The sequence below is a fragment of the Triticum aestivum genome, chromosome 7A, assembly GCF_018294505.1.
Source record: "Triticum aestivum cultivar Chinese Spring chromosome 7A, IWGSC CS RefSeq v2.1, whole genome shotgun sequence".
NCBI classification, from domain to species: Eukaryota; Viridiplantae; Streptophyta; class Magnoliopsida; order Poales; family Poaceae; genus Triticum; species Triticum aestivum.
This window is the reverse complement of record NC_057812.1, coordinates 440621857-440642544: the sequence shown is the minus strand read 5'-3', so window position 1 is coordinate 440642544 and position 20688 is coordinate 440621857.

Here is a 20688-nt window from a genome sequence, read left to right as displayed (position 1 = left end):
CTCCGCCGCCACGGCCGCCGGCGACCTCGCCTCCGCCGGCCGCCGTCCTCGTCCCCGCCGTCCTCGACTTCCGCACCCGCCGCCGCCGTCGGGAACAGTGCCGCTGCCGCCTCGGGCCGCGTGCCCCAAAACCCTAGATCTGATCTGAGGGTTGTTTTTTTCTCCAAGTCCCGGGATTTTCAGTCCATATGCCCATGTTCGCGGCTCCGTAACTTTGCATCCGTAGCTCCGATTCATGCATATAGCATATCAAGATGTTCATATCAGATAGTACATCATTTCATTCCATTGCATCGTTTTTATTTGAGCTCATCTTGATGCCCGAAATGCTGTTAGAAGAGGGCTACTTGAGTTAATTGTCAGATCCGTTACTCCATTTAGCACTTTTGTCATTTTTGCCATGATTATTGTGTGCATGATATGCCCGTGAGTTCTTTATATGTTTTGTTAAGGGTTTTGTCATCTATCCAGAGGTGCAACCCATGTATTTTTAGGATGTGTGTGGTGACTTGTGCAAGCTTGCAAAGTGAGGCACCCGGTAATTCTGTTTTCAGGGACTTAGTGATTTCACTAAGTCCTGGGATTGTTTATCTCATGATGCCATATGTTTGTGTTGTTTCCTAGTGATCCGTGCCTCTTTTGAGGATGATCAGTAAGGGAGTTTTTTTAACCTTGTAGTGCTCTATCCATCCACGTCTTTGTTTGCAATTATGGAGCAACCTAGCTTGAGTCAATCGCGCTCTACTTTTGCTTCGTTGCGAATCTGGGCAGATCGTCAACTTGTTTGCGATTTTGCCGACGTTATTGTGGTTGATCCGTGCATGATATGCCATTGTTCTTGCCATGTCTAGCTTGTATTTTGTGCCTTCTTAAGGGATGTATGCTTGTCTTGCCATGACTTGCACCGTGGTGAGTGCATCGAGCTCGTAAACATGCCTTCGTGAGTTATGTTTCAGCATGTCCCAGTTTTCACTAAGTCTGAAAACTGGTTATGTTTTTGCTATGTTCGTGTGCTTGTTATTATATTTTGTGATCCCTTTTGGCTCAAGGTCACTAAGGGACTTTTGTTAAGCTTCTCGAGTAGCTCCATGCCATGTCTTTCTTTGTCATGTTCAGGTCCTGTAGCATGTTGTTTTGTTGCTCCGAAGAGGGCTATATGATCTGAAATTCCAGACAAGTGTTAATTTCACTAAGTCTGAGATCTGTTTTACCATTTGCGTTTTTGCCATGCTTGTTTGAACCTCCTAATGGATGAATTGGCCGTAGCTCAGTGCTAGATTTTTGTTAAGCATCTTGAATGCTTCCCTGCCATGTATTTTGATGTCATGTTTGGGTGCTGTAGCATGTTCATCTCATTGCATTTAGATGCCTACTTGCTGTAAATCGCAGACCGGTGTCATTTTTGAATCGCTTGCCATTTCCAAACCGTAATTCCGATTCCGGCGTTCTTTATATCGTTTTCAAGCGATTTCATCTCATATTTCCAGTGGCACACTTGGTTTTCCAAGTTGAGGACAGGTTCATGCATTTTCTGTCATATCTTGCATTTTGCATGCTGCATCGCATTCCGCATAGCATATCATCATTTCATCATATTGCTTGGTCTTGCACGTGGTTGATTGTATCCTTGTTGCTTGTTTGTCTTGTTTGGGTAGATCCAGGAGACGAGTTCGCTAACGAGGAGCCCATTGAGTTTGTTTTTGAGGATCCGGCCAACTCTGACAACTGTGCAGGCAAGATGATCATACCCTCGAAATCACTACTATCTTTGCTATGCTAGTTTGCTCGCTCTTTTGCTTTGCCAATGCTACGATGCCTACCACTTGCTTGCAAGCCTCCCAAATTGCCATGCCAAACCTCTAACCCACCATTGTCCTAGCAAACCGTTGATTGGCTATGTTACCGCTTTGCTCAACCCCTCTTATAGCGTTGCTAGTTGCAGGTGAAGATTGGAGGCCGTCCCTTGTTGGACATTTATTTACTTGTTGGGATATCATTATATTGCTAAGTTATCTTAATGCATCTATATACTTGGTAAAGGGTGAAAGGCTCGGCCTCTCGCCTAGTGTTTTGTTCCACTCTTGCCGCCCTAGTTTCCGTCATATCGGTGTTATGTTCCCGGATTTTGCGTTCCTTACGCGGTTGGGTTATAATGGGAACCCCTTGACAGTCCGCCTTGAATAAAACTTCTCGAGCAATGCCCAACCTTGGTTTTACCATTTTCCACCCAGCCTTTTCCCTTGGGTTTCGCGGACTCAAGGGTCATCTTATTTTAACCCCCCCTGGGCCAGTGCTCCTCTGAGTGTTGGTCCAACCTAGAGCACCGTGCGGGGCCGTCCCTTGGCAACTTGAGTTACTTGGCTCCCGTACACTTAGCTTATCCGGTGTGCCCTGAGAACGAGATATGTGCAGCTCTATCGGGATTTGTCGGCACAGCGGGCGGTGTTGCTGGACTTGTTTTACCATTGTCGGAGTTGTCTTGAATTACCGAGATACCGAGTCTGATCGGAACGTCTTGGGAGGAGGTCTATTCCTTCGTTGACAGTGAGAGCTTGTCATGGGATAAGTTGGGACTCCCCTGCAGGGATTGAACTTTTGAAAGCCGTGCCCGCGGTTATGGGCAGATGGGAATTTGTTAATGTCCGGTTGTAGATAACTTGAACCTTAACTTAATTAAAATGAATCAACCGAGTGTGTTACCGTGATGGCCTCTTCTTGGCGGAGTCCGGGAAGTGGACACGGTGTTGGTGTAATGTTTGCGCAGGTTGCTCTCTAGTTCCTTGCTCGTGCTTTGCCTCCTCTTCTCGCTCTCTTTTGCGAATAAGTTAGCCACCATATTTGCTAGTCGCTTGCTGCAGCTCCACTCAAATTTTACCTTGCCATTCATATAAGCTTAAATAGTCTTGATCGCGAGGGTGCGAGATTGCTGAGTCCCTGTGGCTCACAGATTACTATTACACCAGATGCAGGGCCTGATGATTCCGCTCCAGGAGACGCATATGAGCTCAAGTGGGAGTTCGACGAAGACTCTCAACGATACTACGTTTCCTTTCCCGATGATCAGTAGTGGTGCCCAGTTGGGGGTGATTGGGACCATTGTCGCATGTTGGGTTCTCTTTTATTTTGGCGCCGTAGTCGGGCCATGAGTGTTTGGTTGATGTAATGTTATTTATGTACTTGATTGACATGGCGAGTGTAAGTCAACTATGTTATCTCCCCTTTATTATTCATATTACATGGGATGTTGTGAAGATTGCCTAACTTGCGACATATGCCTTCAATGTGATTATGTCTCTAAGTCGTGCCTCGACACGTGGGAGCTATAGTCGCATCGAGGGTGTTACAGCGCCCCCCTACCTCGTGGGCCCCCTGGAAACCCTCCGACGCCAACTCCAACTCTATATATTTGCTTTCAGAGAGAAAAAAATCAGAGAGAAGAAATCATCGTGTTTTACGATACGGAGCCGCCGCCAAGCCCTAAAACCTCTCGGGAGGGCTGATCTGGAGTCTGTTCGGGGCTCCGGAGAGGGGGATTCGTCGCCGTTGTCATCATCAACCATCCTCCATCACCAATTTCATGATGCTCACTGTCGTGCGTGAGTAATTCCATCGTAGGCTTGCTGCACAGTGACGGGCTGGATGAGATTTATCATGTAATTGAGTTAGTTTTGTTAGGGTTTGATCCCTAGTATCCACTATGTTCTAAGATTGATGTTGCTATGACTTTGCTATGCTTAATGCTTGCCACTAGGGCCCGAGTGCCATGATTTCAGATCTGAACCTATTATGTTTTCATGAATATATGTGAGTTCTTGATCCTATCTTACAAGTCTGTAGTCACCTACTATGTGTTATGATCCGGCAACCCCGAAGTAACAATAATCGGGACCACTCCCGATGATGACCTTAGTTTGAGGAGTTCATGTATTCACTATGTGCTAATGCTTTGTTCCGGTTCTCTATTAAAAGGAGGTCTTAATATCCCTTAGTTTCCAATAGGACCCCGCTGCCACGGGAGGGTAGGACAAAAGATGCCATGAAAGTTCTTTTCCATAAGCACGTATGACTATATACGGAATACATGCCTACATTACATTGATGAATTGGAGCTAGTTCTGTGTCACCCTATGTTATGACTGTTACATGATGAACCGCATCCGGCATAATTATTCATCATTGATCCGGTGCCTATGAGTTTTCCATATACTGGTTCTCGCTTATTTACTTTCCCGTTGCTACTGTTACAATTACTACAAAATACCAAAAACATTACTTTTGTTGCCTTTACTTTTGTTGCCGCTACCACCACTATCATATTACTTTGCTACTAAACACTTTGCTGCAGATACTAAGTTTCCAGGTGTGGTTGAATTGACAACTCAGCTGCTAATACTTGAGAATATTCTTTGGCTCCCCTTGTGTCAAATCAATAAATTTGGGTTGAATACTCTACCCTCGAAAGCTGTTGCGACCCCCTATTCTAAAACCCCGGATACGATTTTCCCAATATGTAATCCAACTCTTGTCGTTTCCGGCCTTAAGTTATTTTATTTTCTCGGGTTCGGGTTTTTGTCTCCGTGTGTGTTGTCGTTGTCTTGCATCTCTTATCATGTCATCATGTCCATTGCATTTGCATACGTGTTCATCTCATGCATTCGAGCATTTTCCCCGTTGTCCGTTTTGCATTCCGGCGCTTCGTTCTCCTCCGGTGGTCATTTCTACCTTTCTTTCGTGTGTGGGGATTAAACATTTCCGGATTGGACTGAGACTTGCCAAGAGGCCTTGGTTTACTACCGGTAGACCGCCTGTCAAGTTTCGTACCATTTGGACTTCGTTTGATGCTCCAACGGTTAACCGAGGGATCGAAAAGGCCTCGTGGGTGTTGCAGCCCAACACCCCTCCAAGTTGGCCAAAAACCAACCAAAACCCTCTGCATCATCTAGAGCGTTCGATCACGATCGCGTGGCCGAAAACCGCACCTCATTTGTACACTCCTAGCTCCCTCTATGCCTATAAATAGGTCCTCCTCCAAAAATTCGGATCTCCTTCTTCCCCGAAACCCTAGCCCCGCTTCTCTCCACGCGCCGGACTTGTCTGCCGGTGCCGGACAACGTCCGCCGCCACCACCTGCCCAACCGGGAGCTGCCACATGTCCCGCCGGGACATCTCCCCGCCGCCGGCCCGGGAGGCCCGAACCGGGCCCCCGAGGCCCATCGCGGCCACTGCCGCCCTTCTCGATCGCCCCGCCTCCCTCTTCGCCCGGCCCCGCCGCCATCTTCGCCGACGCCGGCGACCGGAGCCGCACCGGCCGCCGCCACCTTTCGTCGCGAGCTCCGCCGAAGCTTCCTAACGCCGGCGCGCCGCCCGTCCCGCGGGCTCCTCCGCCGGCCGAGCCGCCGCCCGGCCTCTCTCCGGCATACTCCCCCACGCCAAGTACCTCTACGGTCGGCCTCCTCCGTCTCCGGCGTGATTTCCAGCAAACCTCGTAAAGCGTGCCACCGGATCCAGATCTGGGATTGGATCGGTTGACTTTTTTGCCTGAAACCCTAATTATTTGCTCAAGTTCATCATGTCGTAACTTTGCATCCGTAGCTCCATTTTGGGCATATAACATATCAAAATGTTAGTCTCAGAGATAACATCATTTCATCTCATTGAATAATTTTCATTTGAGTTCATCTTGTTGCCCGAAATGCTGTTAGAAGAATGCTATTTGAGATAATTGTCAGATCTGCTGCTCCAATTAGATATTTGTCATTTTTTGCCATGATTATTGTGTGCATGATATGCCCTGAGCTCTACATGTGTTTTTTATATGTTTTGCCATCTTTCCAGAGGTGTAACCCATGTATTTTTGTGATGTGTGTGGTGACTAGCACAAGCTTGCAAAGTGGTGCATTTGTTAATGCTGATTTCAGGGACTTAGCATTTCCACTAAGTCCTTGATCTGTTTATCTCAATATGCCACATGTTCATGTTGTTTCCTAGTGATCCGTGCCTCTTTTGAGGATGATCAGTAAGGATGTTTTGTTAATCTTGTAGTGCTCTATCCATCCATGTGTTTGTTTGCAAGTATGGAGCAGCCTAGCTTGAGTCAATCGAGCTCTACTTTTGCAATTTCGTGAATCTGGGCAGATTGCCTACGTGTTAGCAATTTTGCCGAGGATGTTGTAGTTGATCCGTGCATGCTATATTATTGTTCTTGCCATGTCTAGCTTGCATTTTGTGTATTCTTGATGGGTGTATGCTTAGATTGTCATGGCTTGCTCTGTAGTGTGTGCATCGAGCTCGTAAACATGCCTACTTGATATCTGTTTTCAGCATGCTCCAGTTTTCACTAAGTCTGTGAACTGATTATGTTTTTGCCATGTTCACATGCTTCCAATTGTAATTGCTGATCCCTTTTGACTCAAGGTCACTAAGGGACTTTTGTTAAGATCTTTGATTAGCTCCATGCCATGCTCTACTTTGCCATGTTCAGGTCCTGTAGCATATAGTTTTCATGCTCCAAAGAGATCAGCATATAGTTTTCATGCTCCAAAGCTATCTGATCTGAAATTTCAGACAAGTGTTAATTTCACTAAGTCTGAAATCTGGTTGCCAAATGCATTTTTTCCATGCTTGTTTGAACCTGTTAATGGATGAATTGTCCGTAGCTCAGTGCTAGTCTTTTATTAAGCATCATGATTGGATCCCTGCCATGTATTTTGATGCCATGTTTGGGTGCTGTAGCATGTTCATCTAGTTGCATTTAGTTGGCTACTTGCTGTAAATCGCAGAACGTGGCCATATTTGAATTGCTTGCCATTTCCAAACCGTAACTCCGATTCCGGTGATATTTATATCGTTTTCAAGTGATTTCATCTCATCTTTCCAGTGGCACACTTGGATTCCCAAGTTGAGGCCAGGTTCATTCATTCCTTGTCCAATCTTGCATATGCATCCCATATCGCATCCCGCATAGCATACCATCTTTGCATCATATTGTTTGAGCCTTGCACATGGTTGATTGTGTCCTTGTTGCTTGTTTGTCTTGTTTGGGTAGAGCCGGGAGATGAGTTCGCTAATGAGGAGCCCGTTGAGTTTGCTTTCGAGGATCCAGTCAACTCTGACAACTTTGCAGGCAAGATAATCATACCCTCGAAATCACTACTATCTTTGTATGCTAGATGCTTGCTCTTTTGCTATGCCTATGCTACGATGCCTACCACTTGCTTATCATGCCTCCCAAATTTCCATGTCAAACCTCTAACCCACCATGTCCGAGTAAACCGTTGATTGGCTATGTTACCGCTTTGCTCAGCCCCTCTTATAGCGTTGCTAGTTGCTGGTGAAGATTGGAGACCGTTCCTTGTAGGAACATTATTTTACTTGTTGGGATATCATTATATTTCCATTTTATCTTAATGCATCTATATACTTGGTAAAGGATGGAAGGCTCGGCCTCTCGCCTAGTGTTTTGTTCCACTCTTGCCGCCCTAGTTTCCGTCATATCGGTGTTATGTTCCCGGATTTTGCGTTCCTTACGCGGTTGGGTTATAATGGGAACCCCTTGATAGTTCGCCTTGATTAAAGCTTTTCTAGCAATGTCCAACCTTAGTTTTACCATTTGCCACCTAGCCTTTTTTTCCCTTGGGTTTCTGGAGCCCGAGGGTCATCTTATTTAAACCCCCCGGGCCAGTGCTCCTCTGAGTGTTGGTCCACCTGTCAGCTGCCGGTGGCCACCAGGGGCAACTCTGGGCTAGCCTACCCGTACCTAAGACAATCTGAGTGTGCCCTGAGAAAGAGATATGTGCAGCTCCTATCGGGATTTGTCGGCACATTCGGGCGGTGTTGCTGGATTTGTTTTAACTTGTTGAAGTGTCTTGTAGTACCGGGATACCGAGTCTGATCGGAATGTCTCGGGAGGAGGTCTATTCCTTCGTTGATCGTGAGAGCTTGTCATGAGCTAAGTTGGGACTCCCCTGCAGGGATTTGAACTTTTGAAAGCCGTGCCCGCGGTTATGGGGAGATGGGAATTTGTTAATGTCCGGTTGTAGATAACTTGAACCTTAACTTAACTAAAATGAATGAACGGTGTGAGTTGCCGTGATGGTCTCTTCTCGGCGGAGTTCGGGAAGTGAACATGGTGTTGGAGTAATGCTTGCGCAGGTTGCTCTCTAGTTTCTCGCTCGCGCTTTGCCTCCTCTTCTCGATCTCTCTTGCGAACAGGATAGCCACCATATATGCTAGTCGCTTGCTGCAGCTCCACTTATTTACCTTACCTTACCCATTATCTTAAATAGTCTTGATCGCGAGGGTGCGAGATTGCTGAGTCCCTGTGGCTCACAGATTACTTCCAAACCAGATGCAGGACCCGATGACTCCATTCCAGATGACGCGCTTGAGCTCAAGTGGGAGTTCGACGAGGACTCACGCCGATACTATGTGTCTTTCCCTGATGATCAGTAGTGGTGCCCAGTTGGGGTGATCGGGACCGTGTCGCATGTTGGGTTATCTTTTATATTGGCGCCATAGTCGGGCCATGAGTGTTTGAATGTTGTAATGTTATTTATGTACTTTGTGTGACGTGGCGAGTGTAAGCCAACTATGTATGTCCCCTTTTATTATCTATATTACATGGGATGTTGTGATGATTGCCTAACTTGCGACATTGCTTTCCATGCGGTTATGCCTCTAAGTCGTGCCTCGACACGTGGGAGCTATAGCCGCATCGAGGGCGTTACAAGTTGGTATCAGAGCCTTCCCCGACCTTAGGAGCCCCCATTGCTTGATCGTTTTTAGCAGCCGAGTTGTGTCTAGAAAAAAATGTTTTGAGTCATTTAGGAATTATATATCGGAGAGTTTAGGAATTCTTTTTACTTCCCAGTCTCCTCATCGCTCTGGTAAGGCAGCGTGACGTAGAGTTTTGACTATTCTCTTCTCAAAGTTCACTAAAAAAAATTTAGGATCACGCGGGTATCTTGGAATCATTCCGATGGTTTTGTGACGAGAACATTGTTCTTGGTGCCTCCTGTCTTTAGGGGTTGTGGCAGTGTCTCGGGGAGTTGAGCTCCGAGGTGTTGTCGTCACAATTTTATTGTTGCAGTTCTGGAATACCTGAGTTTAGTACGCCGACATCGAAAATCTCTTTTATGCAGTTCGTTGGTGAGATAACCTCGACGCCACCCAGTATTGGGGCGGGAGTTCGGGAGTATCGCCATAACTTGTATAACGGATGCTTTTCGAAGGTTGAGGTAGATGGTTTCTGAAGTTTTTCTCGGTTATGTGTTGAAGGATGGATACAGCTGAATGTAGGATTTGCTAGATTTGGGTGAGATATTATGCTTCCCCTGTATCCCCAACACCTGATTGCATAACGGAAAGGTTCGGGAGTTTCATAGGTGGGAATTCTTGTAGCTCTAGTTCTTCTTCCACGGATATTTGGTTTGAGATTGGGATTTCTTACCGAGTATTCGTTCTTGATCCGTACCTTGTTGATTTATTTCTCTACCTAATTCTAAGTGGCTTCTCAATTTATGGATATGTGACCATTTCAAGAGGAATGCATTCGTTCATTTTGTTCGGATGTGAAGACTTTATGTTGCAATTTTCATTCCGTTGGATTCAGCTTCATTTTATCTGCCAATGTGCTAATGGTTGTCACCCTCTTCAGGATGGCTCCCGCTAAGAGCACCAATCAGAATCAGAATCAGGATCCGCCACCACCTCCACCTCCTCCGGAGGCATTGCAAGCTGTGATGGCCGCAACCAATGCAAACACATAGTTGATCATGCAAATTCTCCAAGAGCGCAATCAAGCGAACCAAGGCAACCAAGGCAACAATCAGAATAACTTTGCTACACTCAACCAGTTCCTTGCTAACGGGCCAAAGACTTTCAGCAATTGTGTTGAGGCAACTGATGCTAACGATTGGCTCGTGGATCTGTGCAAGCATTTCGAGTGCAGTAACGTCAGGCCTGAGGACTTCGTCAAGTTCGCTTCCTTCCAACTCAAAGACCAAGCTGCAGAATGGTTCCAGCAGTACAAGGATTCCAGAGGAGGACGTGCGATTACCTGGGATGAATTCCGTCAAGACTTCAAAGCTCATCATATTCCTCGGAGCGTGTTTGAAAGCAAGCGTGAGGAATTCCACAACCTGAAGCAAGGCTCTTTCTCTGTCTATGACTACAACATGTTGTTTCAGAAGCTCGCCCGCTTTGCTAAGCAGGACGTCCCTGATGAGAAGAGCATGATATACTAGTTCAGGGGTGGTCTCAGAGAAGAAATCCAGCTAGCTCTTGTTCTCTTTGAGCCCTTGAGGTACGATGAGTTCTACAACATGGCATTGAAGCAAGAGGCTGCTCAACTAAAGTGTGATGCTTCCAAGAAGCGAGTCAGAGACACTACTCCTTCTTCCTCTACTCAAGTGGCCAAGCAGCAGAAGTATTGGCTTCCTCCTCCTCCGTTTCGTCAACCGTATCAAAAGAGCAAAGGTGGCAGTGGATCTTCCCACCCACCCAACCCTGGCTTTCATAACAAGACTTCGTCTCAAGCTCCAAGATCGAGTGCTCCGTACCACCATCCACTTTCAGAGGTCACGTGCAACAAGTGCCAACAGAAGGGTCACTATGCCAACAAATGCTTCAATCAGAGGCGCCTCCCTCCTCCTCCTCCTGTGAGATCGGCAAGTACAGCTGTGGTCAAGCATAACCCCAAGCACGCCAAGGTCAACTTGATGAATACAGCTCAGGCAGAGGACTCGCCAGATGTCATCATGGGTAACCTTCCTGTTAACGATATTCCAGCTAAAGTTCTTTTTGACACGGGTGCATCGCATTGTTTCATCTCGAGACCGTTTACATCTAAGCATGGTTTGGCTTTGCAAATTTTGCCTAGTCCATTAGCAGTTGTCTCTCCCGGTAGGCGCATGCATGCTAACTCCGTTGCTCCGGATGTTACTATCACTTTGGGGGACTACAAATTTCTATCTTCTCCAACGGTTCTTGGTGACTCGGATATTGATCTTATTCTCAGGATGGATTGGCTTTCTAAGCACAAGGCGCATCTTGATTGTGCAGCCAGGCAGATTCAATTGACTCATTCATCTGAGGATGTAATTGTCTTTGCCGCTCGTGATGATACCATCCGCCTGTTTTCTCTCAATGAGAAGGGTGAACCGGATGCCATCTCACAAATTCCAGTCGTTTGCGAATATCAAGACGTCTTTCCAGAAGAGCTTCCAGGAATGCCTCCGCACCGGCCAGTTGAATTCATCATCGATCTTGAGCCTGGCACGGAACCTGTGTGCAAACGTCCTTACAAGCTCGGACCTGAAGAGTTAAAGGAGCTGAAGAAGCAACTCGATATTCAAGAGAGAATGGGTCTCATCCGGCCTAGTTCTTCTCCATGGGGTTGTGGTGTTCTTTTTGTGAAGAAGAAGGATGGAACGGACCGACTTTGTGTTGATTACCGTCCATTGAACAAGAAGACCATCAAGAACAAATACCCACTTCCCAACATCAACAAGCTGTTCGAACAACTCAAAGGTGCCCAAGTATTCTCCAAGCTTGATCTCCGTATGGGTTATCACTAGATTCGAATCCGTGAGCAAGATATTCCCAAGACGGCTTTCAGGACAAGCTATGGTTCATATGAATACATTGTCATGTCTTTTGGCCTTGTCAACGCTCCTCCGACGTTCTCTCGCATGATGAACTTCATCTTCAACGCCTACACCAATGACTTCGTTTTGGTCTATCTCGACGACATTCTGGTCTTTTCAAAGAACAAGGAAGATCATGCCAAGCACTTGCATTTGGTGCTCGATAAGCTCAGGGAACACCAGTTCTACGCCAAGTTCTCCAAGTGCGAATTTTGGTTTGATGAGGTTCTTTATCTTGGTCATATCATCTCTGCCAAGGGCATTGCGGTCAATCCTGAGAAGGTGTATGCAATTGTGAATTGGGAACCTCCTCAGAACGTGAAGCAACTCCGTAGCTTCCTCGGTCTCGCAAGCTACTGTCGAAGATTCATTGAAAACTTTTCTAAGATCGCGAAGCCTCTCTCAAATCTTCTCCAGAAGCACGTCAAGTACGTTTGGTCTCCGGAGTGTGACATTGCTTTCAACACTTTGAAAGAGAAATTGGTCACCGCTCCAGTTCTGACTCCGCCTGATGAATCCAAGTCGTACGAGGTCTTTTGCGATGCCTCTCTCCAAGGTCTTGGCGCAGTGTTGATGCAAGAGAAGAAAGTTGTGGCTTATACCTCTCGTCAATTGAAGCCCAACGAGAAGAACTACCCCACTCATGACCTTGAGTTGGCGGCAGTTGTGCATGCTCTTTTGACTTGGAGACATCTCTTATTTGGAAAAAAGTGGACATCTTCACTGACCACAAGAGTCTCAAGTACATCTTCAGTCAGCCTAATCTCAACCTCAGGCAAACTCGATGGGTCGAAATGATTCAAGAGTATAATCCGAGTATCGAGTATACTCCAGGCAAGGCCAATGTGATTGCTGACGCATTGAGCAGGAAGGCTTATTGTAACAGTCTTATTCTCAAGCCTTATCAACCTAAGCTTTGTGAAGCTTTCCGCAAGCTTAATCTGCAAGTTGTTCCTCAAGGTTTCCTCGCCAACCTTCAAGTCTCTCCTACCTTGGAAGACCAGATTCGCCAAGCCCAGCTTCTTGATGCTATGGTGAAAAAGGTGAAAATTGGGATTGCCAAGAGTCAACCCAAGTACAAGTGCTACCGCCTTGATGACAAGGACACTCTCTTCTTCGAGGATCGTATTGTTGTGCCCAAAGGTGACCTTCGTAAAGTGATCATGAACGAGGCTCACAATTCTCTCCTCTCCATCCACCCTGGGAGCACGAAGATGTATCAGGACCTCAAACAGGCTTATTGGTGGACTCGAATGAAGCGCGAGATTGCTCAGTTCGTGAATGAGTGTGATGTCTGTAGAAGAGTGAAGACAGAACACCAAAGGCCAGCTGGTCTCCTCCAACCTCTTGCCATTCCAGAATGGAAGTTTGACCACATTGAGATGGACTTCGTGACTGGATTTCCAAAGTCCAAGCATGGCAATGATGCTATATTCGTTGTCATCGACAAACTCACTAAAGTGGCCCACTTTCTGCCTATCAAAGAGTCAATCACTGCAGTTCAATTGGCGGAGCTCTATACCTCTCGAATTGTCTCTCTGCACGGTATTCCACAAGTGATCTCTTCAGACCGTGGCAGCATCTTTACCTCCAAGTTTTGGGATTCTTTTCAGAAGGCCATGGGCACCAACATCCGCTTCAGCACAGCTTTCCATCCTCAAACTAGCGGTCAAGTCGAGCGTGTCAATCAGATTCTTTAAGATATGCTCAGGGCTTGTGTGATCTCCTTCGGCATGAAGTGGGAGGATTGTCTTCTATATGCTTAATTCTCCTACAACAACAGTTTTGAAGCAAGTTCGGGCAAGGCCCCATTTGAAATCCTGTATGGCAGGAAGTGCCATACCCCTCTCAACTGGTCTGAAACCGGTGAACGTCAGCTTCTCGGCAATGACTTAATCACAGAGGCAGAGGAAATGTGCAAAGTCATTTGAGATAACCTCAAAGCAGCCCAATCACGCCAGAAGAACTACTATGATAGCAAGCACCGTGATCTGGCTTTCGAGATCGGAGATCATGTTTACCTCCGTGTCTCTCCTATGAAAGGTACTCGTCGCTTCAGTATCAAAGGGAAGCTTGCCCCCAGATACGTGGGACCTTTCAAGATCGTTAGCAAGAGAGGCGACCTCGCCTATCAACTCGAGCTTCCTTCAAACTTTGCAAATGTTCATGACGTGTTCCATGTCTCTCAGCTTCGAAAGTGCTTCAAGACTCCTGACCGCACCGTCAACTTCGAGGACATTGAGCTCCAAGAAGATCTCTCTTATCGTGAGCACCCCATTGCTATTCTTGAAGAGACTGAACGCAAGACTCGCAACAAGTCAATCAAATTCCTCAAAGTCAAGTGGTCACACCATCCCGACCGTGAAGCTACCTGGGAACACGAGGATCACCTCCGTTCTGAGTACCCGGCGTTCTTTCAGTCCTAGATCTCGGGACGAGATCCTTTCGTAGTGGTGGAGTGTTGTAACACCCCGGATACGATTTTCCCAATATGTAATCCAACTCTTGCCGTTTCCGGGTTCGGGTTTTTGTCTCCATGTGTGTTGTCGTTGTCTTACATCTCTTATCATGTCATCATGTGCATTGCATTTCCATACGTGTTCATCTCATGCATTCGAGCATTTTCCCCGTTGTCCGTTTTGCATTCCGGCGCTTCGTTCTCCTCCGGTGGTCATTTCTACCTTTCCTTCGTGTGTGGGGATTAAACATTTCCGGATTGGACCGAGACTTGCCAAGCGGCCTTGGTTTACTACCGGTAGACCGCCTGTCAAGTTTCGTACCATTTGGACTTCGTTTGATGCTCCAACGGCTAACCGAGGGACCAAAAAGGCCTTGTGGGTGTTGCAGCCCAACACCCCTCAAGTTGGCCCAAAACCCGCCAAAACCCTCTCCGTCATCTAGAGCGTTCGATCATGATCGCGTGGCCGAAAACCGCACATCATTTGGACACTCCTAGCTCCCTCTATGCCTATAAATAGGTCCTCCTCCAAAAATTCGGATCTCCTTCTTCCCCGAAACCCTAGCCCCGCTTCTCTCCGCGCGTCGGACGTGTCCGCCGGTGCCGGACAACGTCCGCCGCCACCGCCTGCCCAACCGGGAGCTGCCATGTGTCCCGCCGGGACATCTCCCCGCCGCCGGCCCGGGAGGCCCGAACCGGGCCCCCGAGGCCCATCGCGGCCACCGCCGCCCCTCTCCATCGCCCCGCCTCCCTCTTCGCCCGGCCCCGCCGCCATCTTCGCCAACGCCGGTGACCGGAGCCGCACCGGCCGCCGCCACCATTCGTCGCGAGCTCCGCCGAAGCTTCCTAACGCCGGCGCGCCGCCCGTCCCGCGGGCTCCTCCGCCGGCCGAGCCGCCGCCCGGCCTCTCTCCGGCCTCCTCCCCCACGCCAAGTACCTCTACGGTCGGCCTCCTCCGTCTCCGGCGTGATTTCCGGCGAACCTCGTAAAGCGTGCCACCGGATCCAGGTCTGGGATTGGATCGGTTGACTTTTTTGCACGAAACCCTAATTATTTGCTCAAGTTCATCATGTCGTAACTTTGCATCTGTAGCTCCGTTTTGGGCATATAGCATATCAAAATGTTAGTCTCAGAGAGAACATCATTTCATCTCATTGCATCATTTTCATTTGAGTTCATCTTGTTGCCCGAAATGCTGTTAGAAGAATCCTATTTGAGATAATTGTCAGATCTGCTGCTCCAATTGGATATTTGTCATTTTTTGCCATGATTATTGTGTGCATGATATGCCCCTGAGCTCTACATGTGTTTTTTATATGTTTTGCCATCTTTCCAGAGGTGTAACCCATGTATTTTTGTGATGTGTGTGGTGACTAGCACAAGCTTGCAAAGTGGTGCATTCGTTAATGCTGATTTCAGGGACTTAGCATTTCCACTAAGTCCTTGATCTGTTTATTTCAATATGCCATATGTTCATGTTGTTTCCTACTGATCCGTGCCTCTTTTGAGGATGATCAGTAAGGATGTTTTGTTAATCTTGTAGTGCTCTATCCATGCATGTCTTTGTTTGCAAGTATGGAGCAGCCTAGCTTGAGTCAATCGAGCTCTACTTTTGCCATTTCGTGAATCTGGGCAGATTGTCTATGTGTTAGCAATTTTGTCGAGGATGTTGTAGTTGATCCGTGCATGCTATATTATTGTTCTTGCCATGTCTAGCTTGCATTTTGTGTATTCTTGATGTGTGTATGCTTAGATTGTCATGACTTGCTCTATAGTGTGTGCATCGAGCTCGTAAACATGCCTACTTGATATCTGTTTTCAGCATGCTCCAGTTTTCACTAAGTCTGAGAACTGATTATGTTTTTGCCATGTTCACATGCTTGCAATTGTAATTTCTGATCCTTTTTGACTCAAGGTCACTAAGGGACTTTTGTTAAGCTCTTTGAGTAGCTCCATGCCATGCTTTACTTTGCCATGTTCAGGTCCTGTAGCATATAGTTTTCATGCTCCAAAGAGTGCTATCTGATCTGAAATTTCAGACAAGTGTTAATTTCACTAAGTCTGAAATCTAGTTGCCAAATGCATTTTTTCCATGCTTGTTTGAACCTGTTAATGGATGAATTGGCCGTAGCTCAGTGCTAGTATTTTGTTAAGCATCATGAGTGGATCCCTGCCATGTATTTTGATGCCATGTTTGGGTGCTGTAGCATGTTCATCTAGTTGCATTTAGTTGGCTACTTGCTGTAAATCGCAGAACGTGGCCATATTTGAATTGCTTGCCATTTCCAAACCGTAACTCCGATTCCGGTGATCTTTATATCGTTTTCAAGCGATTTCATCTCATCTTTCCAGTGGCACACTTGGATTCCCGAGTTGAGGCCAGGTTCATTCATTCCTTGTCCAATCTTGCATATGCATCCCATTTCGCATCCCGCATAACATACCATCTTTGCATCATATTGTTTGAGCCTTGCACGTGGTTGATTGTGTCCTTGTTGCTTGTTTGTCTTGTTTGGGTAGATCCGGGAGATGAGTTCGCTAACGAGGAGCCCGTTGAGTTTGCTTTCGAGGATCCAGTCAACTCTGACAACTTTGCAGGCAAGATGATCATACCCTCGAAATCACTACTATCTTTGCTAAGCTAGATGGTCGCTCTTTTGCTGTGCCTATGCTACGATGCCTACCACTTGCTTATCATGCCTCCCAAATTTCCAGGTCAAACCTCTAACCCACCATGTCCTAGCAAACCGTTGATTGGCTATGTTACCGCTTTGCTCAGCCCCTCTTATAGCGTTGCTAGTTGCAGGTGAAGATTGGAGACCGTTTCTTGTAGGAACATTATTTTACATGTTGGGATATCATTATATTTCCATGTTATCTTAATGCATCTATATACTTGGTAAAGGGTGGAAGGCTCGGCCTCTCACTAGTGTTTTGTTCCACTCTTGCCGCCCTAGTTTCCGTCATATCGATGTTATGTTCCCGGATTTTGCGTTCCTTACGCGGTTGGGTTATAATGGGAACCCCTTGATAGTTCGCCTTGATTAAAGCTTTTCCAGCAATGCCCAACCTTGGTTTTACCATTTGCCACCTAGCCTTTTTTCCCTTGGGTTTCCGGAGCCCGAGGGTTATCTTATTTAAACCCCCCCCCCCCGGGCCAGTGCTCCTCTGTGTGTTGGTCCACCTGTCAGCTGCCGGTGGCCACCAGGGGCAACTCTGGGCTGGCCTACCCATACCTAAGACAATCTGAGTGTGCCCAGAGAAAGAGATATGTGCAGCTCCTATCGGGATTTGTCAGCACATTCGGGCGGTGTTGCTGGATTTGTTTTAACTTGTCGAAGTGTCTTGTAGTACCGGGATACCGAGTCTGATCGGAATGTCTCGGGAGGAGGTCTATTCCTTCGTTGACCGTGAGAGCTTGTCATGGGCTATGTTGGGACTCCCCTGCAGGTATTTGAACTTTCGAAAGCCGTGCCCACGGCTATGGGCAGATGGGAATTTGTTAATGTCCGGTTGTAGATAACTTGAACCTTAACTTAATTAAAATGAATCAATGGTGTGAGTTGCCGTGATGGTCTCTTATCGGCGGAGTCCGGGAAGTGAACACGGTGTTGGAGTAATGCTTGCGCAGGTTGCTCTCTAGTTTCTCGCTCGCGCTTTTCCTCCTCTTCTCGCTCTCTCTTGCAAACAGGATAGCCACCATATATGCTAGTCGCTTGCTGCAGCTCCACTTATTTACCTTACCTTACCCATTAGCTTAAATAGTCTTGATCGCGAGGGTGCGAGATTGCTGAGTCCCTGTGGCTCACAGATTACTTCTAAACCAGATGCAGGACCCATTGACTCCGTTCCAGATGACGCGCTTGAGCTCAAGTGGGAGTTCGATGAGGACTCACGCCGATACTACGTGTCTTTCCCTGATGATCAGTAGTGGTGCCCAGTTGGGGTGATCGGGACCATGTCGCATGTTGGGTTATCTTTTATATTGGCGCCATAGTCGGGCCATGAGTGTTTGAATGTTGTAATGTTATTTATGTACTTTGTGTGACATGGCGAGTGTAAGCCAACTATGTATCTCCCCTTTTATTATCTATATTACATGGGATGTTGTGATGATTGCCTAACTTGCGACATTGATTTCCATCTGGTTATGCCTCTAAGTCGTGCCTCGACACGTGGGAGCTATAGCCGCATCGAGGGCCTTACACCTATACTTGTGGGTTATCATATAGTGGGCTTACTAAGTTGACGGGGACGAAGGGCTTTGTCAACTTTGTCAATATGCACGATTGTAGCTTGACTGACCGTACGATGTCCATCCAACGGCCGTAGTGCTTCTTCAACCTCTGGTCTTCTTGCTCCAGCCGCCCAAAGCAGCGCCGGTCGTGCCACCTGCTCCTGCCTCCCGTGGTCGGCTGTGCTGCCGCGGAGGCCTCACCGCCCCCATACTACTCCCACCGCTGGCCAGGCCATCCCTCCACTCCACTCACCCACAACCCCTGTTATTCTGTGGCGACAGCAGCGCAGCCAAACCAGTGAACCCTCGTACTCCTCTCCGCGTGGGCATCCACTGTCGCGTCTTCCCCGGCTCCGCGTCATCCCCTTCCTAGGCCTCGCCGTCGTCCACCGCCATGGTGCTGTAGGCGCGGCATGGTCAATGTGGTCAACGACCGAATTCCATCGAAAGAATACTGTACGTGAAGAGGCTGACAGCTGGGTCCACGGCAGCCGCAAGGAAGTGCCTCCTTATTATGCGGAAAATAATTATTCCTCCAACTGACAGCAGGGACCCACAGGACGCCCACCAGTATATCGTGAAAAAACCGTTTGCCCCTGACTACTGGGACCCACCCGACGGGCCACCGTATTTCGCAAAAAAAACATTCCCCCTGCTGTTAGCTCGGACCCACCGGAAGTGCCTCCTTATTACGCACAAAAAAAATGAATACCCCCTGCTAGCTGGGACCCACCTTGGTGGGAGGCTGACTTGTGGGCCTACTAAGTTGACGGGGATGGAGGGCTTTGTCAACTTAGTCAATATGCACGATTCTAGCTCAAGTGACCGTACGATGTCGATCCAACGGCCGTAGTGCTTCTTCAACCTCTGGTCTTCTTGCTCCAGCCACCCAAACCAGCGCCAGTCGTGCCTCGTGCTCCTGCCTCCCATGGCCGGCTGCGATGCGGCGGAGGCCTCACCTCCCCCTACTACTCCCACCGCTAGCCAGGCCATCCCTCTACTCACCCACACCCCCTGTTATTCTGCGGCGACGGCAGCCTCACACCGCAGCGAACCAGTGAACCCTCGCACTCCTCTACGCGTGGGCATCCACTGTCGCGTCGTCCCCTTCCTAGGCCTCGCCGTCATCCACCGCCCTGGTTCTCTCGGTGTGGCGTGGTCAACGTGGTCAAGGAACGGCTTCCATCGGACGTGGACGGTACGTGGAGAGGCTGACCGCCGGGTCCACGGCCGCAGCAAGGAAGTGCCTCCTTATTACATGCAAAATAATTATTCCTCCACCTGACAGCGGGGACCCACCGGACGGGCCACCATATTTCGCGAAAAAAGCGTTTGCCCCTGACTGCTGGGACCCACCAGCTACATCTTCGCACGCAAGGAATTTCCTGACAGTCGGGACCCACTTGGTCGAAGCGTACGTAGCGTTGTCATTCTGGTCGCGAACGTGTACGTACATATATACTGGTGGATGTAGAGGCGCGCACGTGTCGTAGTAGAGGCGCACACGTAGCATGTACACGTACGTACAGCGGCCAGGGTGCAAGAAAGAAAATACGGCCACGTATGTGTACATACGGGTGGGGTCTCGAACGCCTACTCGCGCATACGTACGGCCAGGGCTCGTGTACATGGCTGGGTCGGAACGGAGAAACAGCGTCGTCGTCGTATTCATGGGGAGGCAACGGAATGCGTCGTGTTCATGGGGAGGCAACGGAATGCGTCATGTTCATCGGGAGGGCTTGGACGGAACAGGTGATGGAAACGAGGCCTGGCATACCGCAGAACGGAGGAAACGGCCTTGTGTTCGACCAGCCACGTTCGAAACGGGATCCTGTTGATCGGGAGGGGTCTGGCGTACCGCAAAACGGAGGAAACGGACCTCCTACGGTCGAAATGGGGGTCCTGTTCATCGGGAGGGGTGTGGCGTACCGCAAAACGGAGGAAACGGACTTGTGTTGGAGCACTACGGTCAAAACGGGGGTCCTGTTCATCAGGAGAGGTGTGGCGTACCGCAAAACGGGACTCCACGGGATACTGTTCATCTCCACCGTCGACGCCCTCCAGCCTCCACGAGCTACTGTTCATCCACCGTCGACCTCCTCCAGCCTCCACCTGGGACTGTTCATCCACGGGCTCCTGTTCATCTAGCCTCCACTGCGCGCTACTCCACCGGCTACTGTTCAACCAGCCCTCTCCATGGGCTCCTGTTCAACCACCCCTCCACGGGCTACTGTCCGTCCTGCTCTCCACCATCTACTATTTATCCAGCCCTCCACGGGGTGGTCCTGTTCATCTAGTCCCAACCGGCTCGATCGATCAGGGTCCAGTTCATCCAGAGGCAACACCAC